The 15,096-nt window shown below is 39.1% G+C and overlaps 1 pseudogene; it reads left to right on the top strand.

The window, feature by feature from the left end:
• Positions 1-3,720: 3,720 nt before the first annotated feature.
• On the top strand, positions 3,721-4,650 carry LOC133045732 (olfactory receptor 5AL1-like; annotated as a pseudogene).
• Positions 4,651-15,096: the final 10,446 nt, after the last annotated feature.

Below are 15,096 nucleotides of genomic sequence, written 5' to 3'. Positions count from 1 at the left end.
CCTCTTGACGAAGGTAAAAGAGAGTGAAAAAGCTGTAAGAATTGACCCTAAAGCACTGTTTGTATCTTTTTCAGAATGCTCTCCTATGGAAAGTTGAAAATGCGAAAAAGCAATTAGAAGAAATGCAAAACGACAAGGTACTTAAATCTCTAAATCCTTTAGAAATTTGTTAACAACTGAATTGGGCTGGGTTCATTGTTACAGTCACTACGGATGCTTAGAGGAAGTCAAGTTATATTTTCTTTATGGCGAATCCACTACTGTAACACATATACCATTTCTGGTTTTGAATACTGAATGTGTTTGCATTATAGGTGGATTTAGACTGTGGCCGTTGTGTGTGGCTCAGAATTCTGAGTAGTCCTTTCTAGGTTCACCCAAAAGCTGAGCCAAGCATGAGCCTTTAAGGTGGACAGAGCTGTCCGTCAAAAGATAATAGCGAGCCACATACAGAATCTGAAGTTTCCTAAAAACCAGCCGACTACTGGACGTCCTCTTTTCACCTCGAGTCTTGAAATCGTCTCTGTGATCTCCACATCGAGCTTTGCACCGGCCTGTCTCTTGTGCTCAGGGCTGCACGAGGCGGGTGACTGCCGTGGCCGACAGCACAGAGCTGCCAGGCTGAGTCGAGTGACTCGGAAACGAAGCCCATTTGACTTGTTTTACCCCATGAAGAAGTGAAGAGGGGTGTAGAGGAATGAATGTGAGGGATGCCCAGGAATGCAGGTGAGCTCCATGGAGACAGTTTAAAGCAATGAGAGGAGTGAGGGCAATAGAGTGAGTCCTGTCCCCCCACCCGAACCCCCGCCCAAGCCCAGCTTCTCTCTACAGACTTCATCGTTGTCAATGGCTTGCATGTTTCCTCCAAAAGCTTTTCTACACCTGAGATGGAACTTCTTATTCATTATGGTTTATAAGGGTTAATATTGTTTTGAGTGTTTATATTTCCTATGGGACTCTTAGAGTACATTGTCTCAGAATTAAAATGTTCAGAGTTGATAACTACTCATGTAACCTGTTATGCACATGTTGGTGCAAGTCATTTTACATCTGGAAAGCAAGAGGTGCAGGCTGTGTCATTTGCTGTTTCGTAGGACCATCTGATTAAACACCTGGAGACCCCTAGAGCCGACGTGGACCAGACGAGGCTGCGAGGGGCTCCCCTCCACCACGGGTAGGGTGCTCCCCCAGGCAGCTCCCCTCAGCGCTGTCGAGTGTGACAAGGGCTTGTCTGGTGTGTGGCCAGTATGACTGGGTGTCTCTCACGGTCACACCTCAAGGAGCCTGTAGCTTCGTGGCCAGAGAGAGGGAAGAGACATGCATCGTTCCTTAGAATTGAACTTGGTACCAGGGAGAGTGGTGGCCACAGTATTGACAAAACCCAAAACCACAGGCAGAGGTTTGGAAGCGGAGGCGGACCAGTTGATATTTGGGTGTATTCATTTGAGGGACCTGACAGACTGACAGTGATTTTTCTGAAGAGTCGCAGAAGGTTAATGACCTGTAGTCTTTTTTATGTGAATGGAGACTGAGACATGACTTGCCGTTGGCTGTGGTGGGAGGAATCACCTGGCTTGTGATTCAGGCTAGCAGATTACTGAGCATCCTGATTTTTTCTTACTCATTGTTATGGCGGCAGTAATTCTTATCTAGTATTTAAATGTTTCTTTGGCTTCTTCATGGAAAATGGTCACAAGTGAGAGATAAACTTTAGCAAAGGTTACTGAAGTGCTTAACAGGTGACTTTCATTCATCTGTAGGAAATCAACTGCTGCTTGAATCCTGACTTAGGAGACCTTTTGGAGCCCATATGCATATTTCTGCATTTGTGTGCTTAGGGGATCCTCATGGTCCAGGGCCCCTGCCCAGCCCTGTTCTAGAGTAAGGAGATATCATTAGAGACGAAGGCAGAGCCAGAAACTGGCCCTGTGTCGGAAACCACAGTGGGTGGAGCTCAAGGAGAGCGCGTGCCCTGCAGAGCGGATAGGGGACATGGCCAGACTTGCTGGCAGAGCTCCTCCAGGGTGTGGGGCTGGTGCTGTCAGACATGGAGGCCCCCTGCTCCCGGGGTGGACGAGGTGAGTGTGAGGAGGTCTGTGTAGACAGTGCAGGAAGAGGAGGTGGACACAGCCTCCTGCTCTTGGGGGGTTTGGGTAAGGAGGAGGGCGCTGGTGCTGGGACCCGAAGGCCTGGCACGGTTGGGGGGTTCAGATGGAGAAGCCCAGGGCCTGGTCACCAGGCCCCTGTATATCAGCAAGAGTGAGAGATGAGAAGAGGAAGCATCCGCGGGGCTGGAGGGGCCGCTGTGCTCTGAAGACAGTGGGCTGCAGCGGCTGGTGCGAGGGAGGGGTGTCTCCAGGAGGCAGCCCTCGAGGGGTCACAGCAGTGACTTAGCAGCACAGGCCGGGCCTCGGAGCGGGGCTTGCAGGCTGTGTGGGCTGGTGGGGGGCACTATGCTGGCTCAGGAGGGAGGGAGTGGGGACTGAAATCCTGGCTCACAGGCAGGGCAGGCTTGGCGTATTATCACAGGACCTCCCGGTGGAATTGGTCACCTTGTCTATGAGACCTTCTGCTGGAGGAAAGAGCCTCGGTTGAGAAAGGGGCGAGAGATGGAGGCTGCACTCCGCGAGGGGACTGGGACGTCATGGTTGAGGGGCAACCAACCCGGAGGCCTTTGTGGCCCTCAGAGGACCCGCGGGGGTCCGCAGTCCACGGCGGGACAGTGTCGTACCCCCGACCCAATTCCCAAGTGTCCTCTGGCCCCAGGCCCTTGGGCAGAAGTGCAGAGAAAGGAGTGGTTCCCTCAGGAGGGAGGGGAGGCGGGAGGGGAGACAGGTGTGGCTCGGGGAGATTCCAGATTCCATCTGTGCAGCACAGCTTCCTCGCAAAAGCGTCGAGCAGCGCAGCGTGTGAGCCGAGCAGGCTGAGCTGGTGGTTGGCCCTGGCCGCCCTGCAGCGTGTGGGGTGTCCTGTCCTCGGGGGAGGGCTCTGTCTCCCGGGTCTGGGGACTCCTGCACGTGCAGGCGCCACCCTCGACCCAGAGACAGGCCTGAGCAGAGCCCGGGCCTCCTGCCTCGCAGGCTCACAGTCAAGGCGGGCCGCCCCGCGTCTCAGCAGGCCCGTGCTGAGTGAGCTGCTGGCACCGCCAGCCCCAGGCCTCAGTGCTCAGGGCCTGAGCATCCGTGCTGAGCTCCGGAGTTCAGCCGGGAGTCTGGTGACAGGCTCATCTCTGCTTCTGTGGGAGACACCAGTGCTGTGGGTCCGAGGGCTTTCTGCTGCTGGTTGTCTGACGCGCCGTTAGAAGAGCTGAGAGCGGTGCAGCCAGTGTTCCATGCAGAAGGGTGACTGTGGTCCATGGACTTCATGCAGGAGAGAGAGGTTAGAGCAGGCGTGGGCCAGAGGATGAAGGAGAACGCCGAGCAGGTGCAGGTAAGAATAAGAAATTATTAAATTATGTTAGAATTTAAATAAAATGCCATCTTTCCATCTTTCCAAATCCCACAGAATTTCATACTTTGGAAATTCTGCAGAGAACAAATCACTTCATTCTGAAACCAGAATTTGCATGGAGAGTCTCCTTTGAATGTGTCCAACATAAGATCAGGGTGGATCAGAATCAGTTCCCAACATCTGCTTGATTATCTCTAAGGGAGACAAGAGTACTCAGACTGTGTGCTCTAGGGGGTTTTATTGTTAAAAAAATAATAATAATTCTCTACTATGGCAAAAGGCAATTATTCTGCAGTGTCTGAGTTTATCCTCTTGGGACTCACAGGTAATCCAGAACTTCAAGCTACTCTCTTTGGTGTATTCCTAGTAATCTATTTAGTTAGTGTCCTGGGTAATCTTGGTTTGATTGTACTAATACAAGTCAGCCCGCAGCTTCACACACCCATGTATTCCTTTTCTGAGCCATCTGGCTTTTATTGATTTTTCTTTACTTCATCTGTCACCCCAAACACCTTGGTGAATTTTCTGTGTGAAGCTAAAAGTATAACATTTTATGCATGTGCCATTCAGGCGTGCTGCTTCATCACATTTGTAGTTTGTGAACAGTATTTGCTCTCAATCAGGGCCTATGACTGGTATGTTGCCATTTGCAACCTTTACTGTATGCCATCCTCATGCCTAAAAAACTCTGCAATCGGATCACTGCTAGCACATATATTTATGGATTTGTTGTGGGTCTTGCACAGACAGTCACAACATTCCTCTTATCTTTCTGTGGCTCCAATAGGGTCAACCACTTCTACTGTGATGACGTTCCATTGGTCACACTGGCTTGCTCTGACACTCAAAGAGCTGATGCTGTTAACCATTGCTGGGTTCACCACCCTTTGCTCTCTGCTGATCATGATCATTTCTTATGTCTTCATCCTCTTTGCCATTCTGAGGATCCATTCTGCTGAAGGAAGGCAAAACGCCTTTTCTACCTGTGTTTCCCATCTCACCTTCATATTTTATGCAACAATCATTTTTATGTACCTCCTGCCCAATTCAAGTCATTCTCTGAACACAGGTAAATTTGCTTCAGTATTCTATGTGGTAGTGATTCCTGTGTTAAACCCATTGATCTATAGCTTGAGGAATCAGGAAGTGAAGAATGCACTGAAGAGAATAGTAGAAAAGTTCCATTTGACTATCAAATGACTGAAAAAATCAAGGACAGTGAGGAATCAGAGGACTGGGAATTATGGCTTATCTAGAGTCAAAATGCTGATAAATAATAGTCTCAAATGCCTCACTTCCAGTGTTAATACTTACTCAATATGTCTTACCCACTGTTTCATCATTGGTGATTTATACATGAAAGGCATTTTTTAAAATTTGGAGGTGTTCAACTTTAAAAGGAGAAAGAGACAGACAAACAAGGAAAGACAGAGAGAGAAATCGAGATAGAGATATCTTCACCTGTTTGAACAGACATCTTTAAAATTAAAGAAACGGACATTGGGCATAATGACTTTATCTGAATTCTGTTTCATATGGGTCATACTAAGATAGACCAACATTTGGTATCTTATATTTCAAGTTTGCTGCATAGATAATCTGGAAAAGAAGGCAGAGTTTAACAGCAAGAATTTTTTGGCACTCTGAATAATCTTCCTAACACTCCTCTTCTTGCATTCAGCTCAAAGAATAGCACCAGCAGAACAGCCTTGACATTGAACCCTTAGTGACACCCATCCTGACATTGTATCAGTTTAGTTCCCTGGAGCTCTTTCCTGCCATTATAATCTTGTGCTTGTTCTATATCGGTTGTGATTAGACACATGGACTCTTCCTTCACACAGTGGGGCTAACAATTTAAATTTTTCCAAGTAATAGTTGTTATTTTGGGTAAATTATTATATTTCACATTTCTTTTCCTTGGGGGTTTCTTCATCTACAATAGTAATAGTTCCTTTGTCCTTGGCTGATTGTGAAGATTAAATAAGAGTATGACTATAAAAGGCTTACGTAGTTCGTAGTACATGCCAAGAGCTTCTTGAGCGTTGACTATTACACCTAATTAATAGCATTATTTTCAGTATTGTTATAGCATGCATAGTCTTTTTAGAAAGAGTTGGCAACGTGATATGCTTTATTTTAAAATCAACAAAATGAAAATATAAATAACAAGTCACTGTATTGTCACCATTAAAGCAATTTCATTCCTTTTTGTTTTTGTTTCAAATTTATATAAATGACTTTTTAATTTTTTTGATTTATTTTGATTTATTTTTTAGTTTATTTTTATTAGTTGGGGGCTAATTACTTTACAATATTGTAGTGGTTTTTGCCATACATTGACATGAATCAGACATGGATTTATATGTGTTCCCCTTCTTGAACCCCCCTCCACCTCCCTCCCCATCCCATCCCTCTGGGTCATCCCAGTGCACCAGCCCTGAGCACTTGTCTCATGCATTCAACCTGGACTGGCGATCTGTTTTACAGTTCATAATATACATGTTTCAATGCTCTTCTCTCAGATCATCCCACCCTTGCCTTCTCCCACAGAGTCCAAAAGTCTGTTCTATACATCTGTGTTTCTTTTTCTGTCTTGCATATAGGGTTATCATTACCATCTTTCTGAATTCCATATATATGTGTTAGTATACAGTATTGGTGTTTATCTTTCTGGCTTACTTCACTCTGTATAATGGGCTTCACTTTCATCTATCTCATTAGAACTGATTCAAATGAATTCTTTTTAATGGCTGAGTAATATTCCATTGTGTATGTGTACCATAGCTTTCTTATCCATTTGTCTGCTAATGGGCATCTAGGTTAACAAGTGGTGCTGGGAAAACTGGTCAACCACTTGTAAAAGAATGAAACTAGAACACTTTCTAACACCATACACAATAAATGACTTTTTAAAACTGTACATATTTAAAGTACTCAATTTGATAAGTTTTGAAACATCACCACAGTGAAAATGCTGGACGAGTTTGTCTCTTTCCCCGAGGTTCCTCCTCCACTGACTGTGGGCAACCACCAATCTGGTTCCTGTCACTGTGGATCGCTTTCCAATTCTTACATGCATGCTGCATGCTAAGTTGCTTCAGGCATGTCTGACTGCTTATTTCCTACAGTTTCATATAAATGGAATCAGCAATATGAACTCTTTAAGACAGAGAAATTTTATATTTCAGAAGTGCAAACAGCTTCACGTTGAACATTTGGCATAATCATTCTCTGAAAGTGCATTGCCCACATCAGTGACATGCCATGCAGCGCCCACACCACTGAGCTATTCTAAACCATTCTATCTCCCACACACGCATGCATGCATGCTGTCACTTCAGTCATGTCTTTGTGACCCCATGGACTATAGCCCATCAGGCTCCTCTGTCCATGGGATTCTCCAGGGAAGAATACTGGAGTGGGGTGCCATGCCCTCCTCCAAGGGATCTTCCTGATCCAGGGATGGAAGAGGGGCCCTGGCTTCTCCTGCTTTGGCAGGCAGGTTGTTTACCACCAGCTCAAACTGGGAAGCCCATTCTACCTCCCACTGCCCCTAAATTTCATCACAGTTGCTTTTATTAATTTTGTTGGGGTATAGTTGCTTTGCAATATTGCATTCGTTTCCTGCCATGCAGCAAAGTGAATTAGTTACACATACACATATACCCACTCTTTCAGATTCACTTCCCATTTAGGGGCCACAGAACACTGAGGAGAGGTCCCTGTGCCCTACAGCAGGTTCTCCTCAGGTATCTGTTTTATACACAACAGCGTGGATAGGTCAGTCCCACCCTCCCAATGCACTTACTGTCTTTCCTCCCTTGGCAATCGTAAGTTTCTTTTCTATATCTGTACTTCTCTTTCTGTTTTGCAAACAAGTTCATCTGTACCATTTTTGTAGATTCCACATAAGGGATACTATATATTTGTCTTTCTCTTTCTGACTTACTTCACTCACTTTGACAGTCTCTAGGTCCATCCCTGTTCCTGTTAAGAGCATTGTTTCATTCTTTTTTATGGCTGAGTAATATTCCATTGTACATATGTACCGCAGCTTCTTTATTCCTTCCTCTGTTGATGGACATTTAAGTTGCTTCCATGTCCAGGCTATTGCAAATTGTGCTACAGTGCACATTGGGGTGCATACATTCTTAGAAATTATGGTTTTCTTCAGATATATGTCCAGCTGGGCTTCTCCAGTAACTCAGCTGGTGAAGTTGCTCGGGAGACCTGGTTTCGATCCCTGGGTGGGGAAGATCACTGGAAGGAGGGCACGGCAACCCACCCCAGTATGCTTGCCTGGAGAATCCCCATTGGACACAGGAGCCTGGTGGGTGACTGTCCATAGGACTGCAAAGAATCAGACGTGAATGAACAAAGAAGCACACGCACGGCAGCTGCGGTTTTATTTACTTTAAGGAACTTCCATACTGCTCTCCATAGAGGTTATACCAACTCACATCCCCACCGGCAGTATAGGAGGGCTCTTTTATCTCCATACCCTCTCTAGCATGCATTGCCTGTAGATATTTTGAAGATGGATAGACATTTCCCCAAAGAAGACATACAGATAGTAAAAAAAAATACATGAAAATATGCTCAATATCACTAATTGTTAGTGAAATGCAAATCAAAACTACAGCTGGGTAGCAATGACAACCCACCCAAGTATGCTGCCTGGAGAATTCCATGGACAAAGGAGTCTGGCAGGCCACAGTCCATGGGGTCTTGAAGAGTTGGACACGACTGAACGACCATCACTCACTCGCTCACTTACCTAATTGGCCATTTTAAATTTATTTTTTGTGTGTGTTTGTGATTATATTTGAAACTGATTTTTTTTGGTTCTTCCATTCCTGCTCTTAAAATAAGCATATATTTTCTTGAAACAAAATTTAAGCTATTTTTGTTGCATTTAGTAAGGATTGCATTAATAAAATATTAATTATTTTGTTCCAAATTTTCAAAGTAAAACTGGAGATAAAATCAGTTGGATCTTATTCTGTGTATCTGGTGCTGGATGAAACTCTTTAAATGGATGGTATCAGCTAATTTTTATAGCACTCCACTGAGACGGGTATTTAAAAAAATGAAAAAAATCCAGAACAGTTTATGTAGTTCTTTAATAAGCATGTAGCTAATAATTAGAGGGAAAAAATGAGTTTAATTTTGTTAAGACAGATTTTTAGTGACTATTTTAAACATTTTTAACTATGGCATCAGAGAAGACTCTCAAGAGTCCCTTGGACTGCAGGGCAATCAAACCAGTCAATCAATGAAAGGACGTATCAGTCCTGATTATTCATTGGAAGGACTGATGGTGAAGCTGAAGCTCCAATACTTGGTCCACCTATTGCAAAGAGGCGACTCTTTGGAAAAGACCCTGATGCCGGGAAAGTTTGAGGGCAGGAGGAGAAGTGGATGAGAGGGTGAGGTGGTTGGATGGCATCACTGACTTGATGGCCATGAGTTTGAATAAGCTCCAGGAGTTGGTGATGGACAAGGAAGCCTGGTGTGCTGCAGTCCATGGGGTCGCAAAGAGTTGGACACGACTGAGTGACTGAACTGAACTGGTTTGGAACATTGATTCAAATTCATTTAAAAACTAAATTTAAATTATTTGTTTAATTAGAAAAATAATTTGAAAGAGATGAACCTGAATCTGGCACAATGAATGAATCTTTCATGGGGCTTGCATACTCTGGAAAAGAAAATGAAGGGAAAAGTCACCACACTTGAGGAAAAGCTATTCAGGAAAAGATATTCAGGAGAAATTAACTCTAATTGTCCTGGGTTATTACTTATAAAATATCAACATCTATGCTTATTAATTATCTAAAAACCAAATTAAGTAACAAGAAGAAGGTCTGAGGGAAAAAAACTGTCTATAAATATATAATCACTAATGGTTTTTCTTCATAGATAACACTGTAATGTTACTATGAAGCAGTCAAACTATATTAAAATATGGACTTCTCTGAACTAATATGTGAATAAGAAATATAATTGAGGGAATATGAAGTACTTATATGTAAGCAACAGAAAATTAAACTCATCAGAATATTTCCATTCTAAGCATATTCTTGAAAATATAGTACTTCTACAATTTATTTTGTTAAATTATTAAATCATACTTTCAAGAAAATTTAATTATTTTAAAGACTATTTTAGATACATTATATAAGTGGAATAATGAGCAATTTATCCTACTCTAACTGGCTTATTTTACTTATAATATTCTCCAGGCTCATTTATGTTGTCACATATAGCACAATTTCTTTCTTTTTAAGGCTGATATTCCTATATATGTATATGCCACATTTTCTTTTTTTTCTTTTTTTATTAAAAGATAGTTGAAATTTCTGCAGAGCAAAGTGATTCATATCTCTGTGTATACATATATATTATATATATTATAATACATATCTTATTATTTTATAATATATTTATATTATTAATATTTATCATTATATTATTGTATTTATTATATAAAATTATATATTATATTATAATTAATTGTAACCATATATTATAGTATATAATATATTATATATATTTACATATAATCTATGTAATTTATATATTTATATAATCTATATAATTATATTTTATATTTATTTATATAAATATTTATATATTTATATCATTTATATTATATTATATATAATATACTAAATATATAATATAATCTAATAAATAGTAATTATAATGACAATAAATCATAATAATAAATAATTATAAAAATACTAAAATATAATGATAATTTAGTATTAATATAGTTAATGATTATTATAATGATATATTAATATTAATATATAAGGTAATATATACTATATTATATAATATATGTGTATAATATATACATATTATATGTACATATAATTGTATTGTGTGTATATTATATATAATATATACATATAATATATAATATATTATAATTATATATTGCTATATAATATATAATAATACATAATATATAAATATATTTTAATATATATATAAATATATTATACTATATTATAGTACATTATAATTAATTAATAACATATTATAATGTATTATATAAATTATTATATATTACATATTATATTATATATTATTATATAATATATGATTATATTTTATATTATATATATATATATAATGCCCATAAGGCTCAGTCCATGGGGCACAATGAGGTAGACATGACTGAGTGACTGAGCATGAATTATATATATATATACATATATATTCTTCATGGTCATTTCCATTATGGTTCATCACAGAATATTAAATATAGCTCCCTGTGCTATACAGTGGGGCTTTGTTGTTTATCCATCCTATATGTCCTTACAATTAAAATATATGCAATAGAATACTACTACTGAGCCATAAAGAAAAAATGAAATAATGCCACTTGCAGCAACATGAATGGACCTAGAGATGAATGAACTGAGTCACTGAACAACAAGAGGTATGGATGGAACATATCTGACAATGAACAGACATGTTAAAGCTGGCAGGTTTTATGGAGGAAATTATTGTATCAAATCTTGTAATTTTGTATGTGTTTGAAAATTTCCACAGTAAAAAACCTGATTACATGATAATTAATTTTTTTAGTAAAAAGATAAAAATCGTTGAAAGTCTGTAAGTAGTTGTTTCAGCTTGTGGTTTGAAATACTAATATGTCTTTATTAAAACTATTATCATACAGGTCAGCAAATCTTTACATGAGGAAAAAAAATACATATATTCCTTCAAAGTGTCCTTTACAATTGCTACCTCTGAATGTGATAGAAAAAATGAAATTCAAAATGTAAAAAATGTAGATGATGTATGTGTACTTCAAAAACAAGAGAATTTAGAGATGTACTTTCATAGTTTATTGCTCTCTGGTTTCTGTTGGTATGATAAGGGATTCTATAGTGGGATTCTTATTTGAGGAAAGAAAAATAGTTTCTTTGGTTGATATATTTAAAGCAATTTAATGATATACATATGTATATATGTATGTATGTATTTGTCTATCATCTATCTATTATACTACTACTACAGATGACAGAAGTATCCAAGAATTTTGTTAGACATTCTGAAAGGGACACAATAATAGTACATTCTTGAGACTTTTCAGTTCAGTTAAGTTTAGTTGCTCAGTCGTGTCTGACTCTTTGCGACCCGGTGAGAATTTTAGATTGCATTAGTTTTGAAATATATAGCCCTTCTGCAGTTAACCCTTGATTCTTGATACTAGCTAATGATTTAATCAGCTGTGACTTAAGACGAGTTATTTAAATTATCTGAGTTTCTCTTATCTAAAATATGGGAGTATTTATCCTGCACCATTGTGTTTTGTAAGGAGTAACAATATAAGGTATGTAGATCTCCTTAGTGCCTTGCTTGGCACAGAATTAGGACCCAATAAATCTTAGTCACAGTTATCATCATTCCTGTCATTCTACTTGCGATTATTATAGCAGCATTAATTTGCAGTTTGCAAATTCATTTACTGTCCATTAAAGGTTTACTCATCAAAAGTGCCTGGTGTTATAAGTAGTATTTTTCTTTCTTAATTGGGACTCAGAGTTTATGACTTTCCCAACTGTGTGTGGGGAGGTAATTGATCAGCTTGACTCAAACCTACATCCTGTTCCGAAACCTGTAATCTTCCCACTGCAGCCTGCCGTTTGATCTCCCAAAGGAAGATGCTCCAAGGCTGAGGACAGAGTCATCCCTGAGGAATCAGATGATTACTTCAACACACTCACACTGCACCCCATATTCATTAATCCTGAGTGGAAACTTTGTTTGTTGAAATTGGTTTCTATTAATACATCTCCATGAAAAAGCTGAGAAACATCATTTTAATAAGTCTCCTTGAAACTGATTAAAAGGTAAAATCTACCTTTAGCAATTACAGTAGGGAATTCTGTTTGCAGGAAAGTTTTGTAATAAGACCCAGCGAGACAGTTTCCTCACTGACACTTAAGCACACTCTGACTTCAGTTTCTCTTTACTTAATGATCAGCAGTTATTTAATTCAAATAGATAAGTAAAGAATGGTAGCTACAAAAAATTATATTTTTCTTAGTTTTCCCAGGTATTCTGAATTTTTGCAACCTGACTAGAAATGGAAATATTAACTGAATTTCTTTCATATTATATATTATGGGCAAGCAATAGGCAATTGGTAACTTTTAAATTTTCTGGAGAGATATTTCATATTCACTAACACCAAATAATTTGGTAATAGAATCACTGATTAATTTTTTTCAAATTCAATGCTGCTACTGTTTTTTTTTTTTTTAATAATTCACAGTTTTAACATATGAGGGAAGGTATTTCTAAAATGCATTAAAGGATACCGATGGGTTTAATACTTCCCTGAATTAAAAAAAAATATCCTAAAGAGTCAGCTAGGTAAAAGCTAACTCAGATGGAAATACGATTGAAACAGCTAATGTAAAATATATGTACTACCAATGTGAGACGCCATATACCTTGTGTGCATAGTTTGGATTAGGTGATAGTGTGTGAGCTGCAATAATTAGACAAAGTTTTGGTTTCTTTATAACTCTAGAATAGAAATTGTGAACCAAAATATGATTAAAATGCTCATATTTATGGTTTGATCATTTTCTAGAAATTAGGGCACAAAAATCTCATCACGATGGAAACAAGATATGAAGGTGTCAAATGAAGTCCAGTCAGCGCCAGTGCCCAGCGTCCAGTTGTGTCCGGCTCTTTGTTACTGCATGAATTGTAACCTGCCAAGCTCCTCTGTCCATGGACTTTTCCAAGCAAGAATACTGGAGTAGGTTACTGTTTCCTAATCCAGGGAATCTTCCCAGCTCAGGGATTGAACCTGTGTCTGCTGCGTCTCCTACACTGGCAGGCAGATTCTTTATCATTACCCGGGAAGCCCTCAAATCAACTTACTCTGTGAAAACAAATAAAAAGCTTGCTTCAAGGAATAAGTCAAATTTTCAGCTTAAAAGTATCAGAGAAATAATTGTGTATGTGTGTGTGTAGGGTCTCCTACACAGCAGGCAGATGCTTTACCATCTGAGTTACAAGGGAAGCCCAAATAAAAGCTAAAAGAATACAAACGAAGGTATATGTAGAGAATTAATCATGAATAGCCATATCCTCCTTCATAGTTAAATAAGAAAGATTGAAACGAGGTATATTAGAAATTAAGTACCAAAAACTGGGTAAAGAAAATAAAAAGCCTTATGTAACTTGATTTAGGAATTAAAAACAACAACAACAAAGAAAACATAATTAAATGGTGTCATTTTTTAGCCACTTTATCTGTAGTTCCTGACACAACTAGGGACTTAATAAATTATTGTTGAGCAATAAATGAATTTCTCAACAAGTTTTGGCAGTTTGACTCCCAACAATACCAATCTCATTATTTTCAAAGAAGGTTTCCTCTTTTTTGTTAATTTAGTTAATTATTAGTAAAATTTAAATTTTACTAATGATTAACATACAGTTTACTAAAGATTTAATGCTTCCCTGGTGGCTCAGTGATCTGCCTGCCAATGAAGGAGACACGAGTTCAATCCCTGGGTCAGGAAGACCTTCTGTGGAAGGAAATGGCAACCCACTCCATATTTTTATCTGGAAAATCCCATGAACACAGGAGCCTAGTGAGTTACAGTCCTTGGGGTTGCAAAGGAGTTGGAAACGACATAGCAACTAAACAACAACAATGATTTAATAGGCATAAAAGAGAAAATATTATTCTTAAAGAATGAGCTTGGCAAGTGAAAACTATATATATAATTATAAATGTTAATGCAGAAAAAATGTAAACTCTTACAACTCTGTTGAGAATCTTTATTGAGTCTCCAGTTTGTGTCAGCAAACACATATAAAGAGGCTGATGAGAGACCAAAACTTCTTCCCATATGATAAATATCAGAGAAGACAAAGGAACAAACCAACTAAAAGTTTGGTGTAATGATGAATGATATTGGGGGAAAAAAAGTAAGTTAGGGAAGAGAAGTAGTGTACTAGCAATTAATGCTGATGTGGCATTTATGATGATACAGACATGATTCTAGATCTTTTACACAGTTTACATCCTTTATATTTGCACAGTCTACACACACATTTAATCTTCAAAGCCACACCAGAAGCAGTTACTATGTCCATTTTTGTTTCAAAGATGCTGAAAACAAAACATAGGGTGTTATGTGAATAAGTATTGTCATGGCTCATGCCAACAAAGCCAGAATTTGGGGCTCGATATCTGACTAGTGTTCTCATCTTTCACACTGTGAAAGTGTCCAGGGGGTGAAAGATTGAGATGTCAAAGAAAGGTATCCTAGGCAGAGGGAACAAATGCAAACATGGGGTCTCGCAGGTGGCTCTAGTGGTAAAGAACAAGTTTGCCAATGCAGGAAATATAAGAGACATGGGTTTGATCCCTGGGTTGGGAAGATCCCCCTGAGGGCGAGCATGACAACCCACTCCAGTATTCTTGCCTGGATTATCCAATGGACAGAGGAGCCTAGAACACACACATGCAAGCTGTCATGCCCCAAAATATATATTAAAAAAAAAAAATATATATATATATATATGGATAGAAAGAAGGGAATGGGGGGAGGGGGAAGAATGAAGATAAATGTAGTCAGAAAGCCATAAACA

Source organism: Dama dama, chromosome 24 (genome assembly GCF_033118175.1).
Source record: "Dama dama isolate Ldn47 chromosome 24, ASM3311817v1, whole genome shotgun sequence".
Lineage (NCBI taxonomy): Eukaryota > Metazoa > Chordata > Mammalia > Artiodactyla > Cervidae > Dama > Dama dama.
The sequence above is the reverse complement of the archived record's forward strand: the minus strand, read 5'-3'. Positions and strand labels throughout refer to the sequence as shown.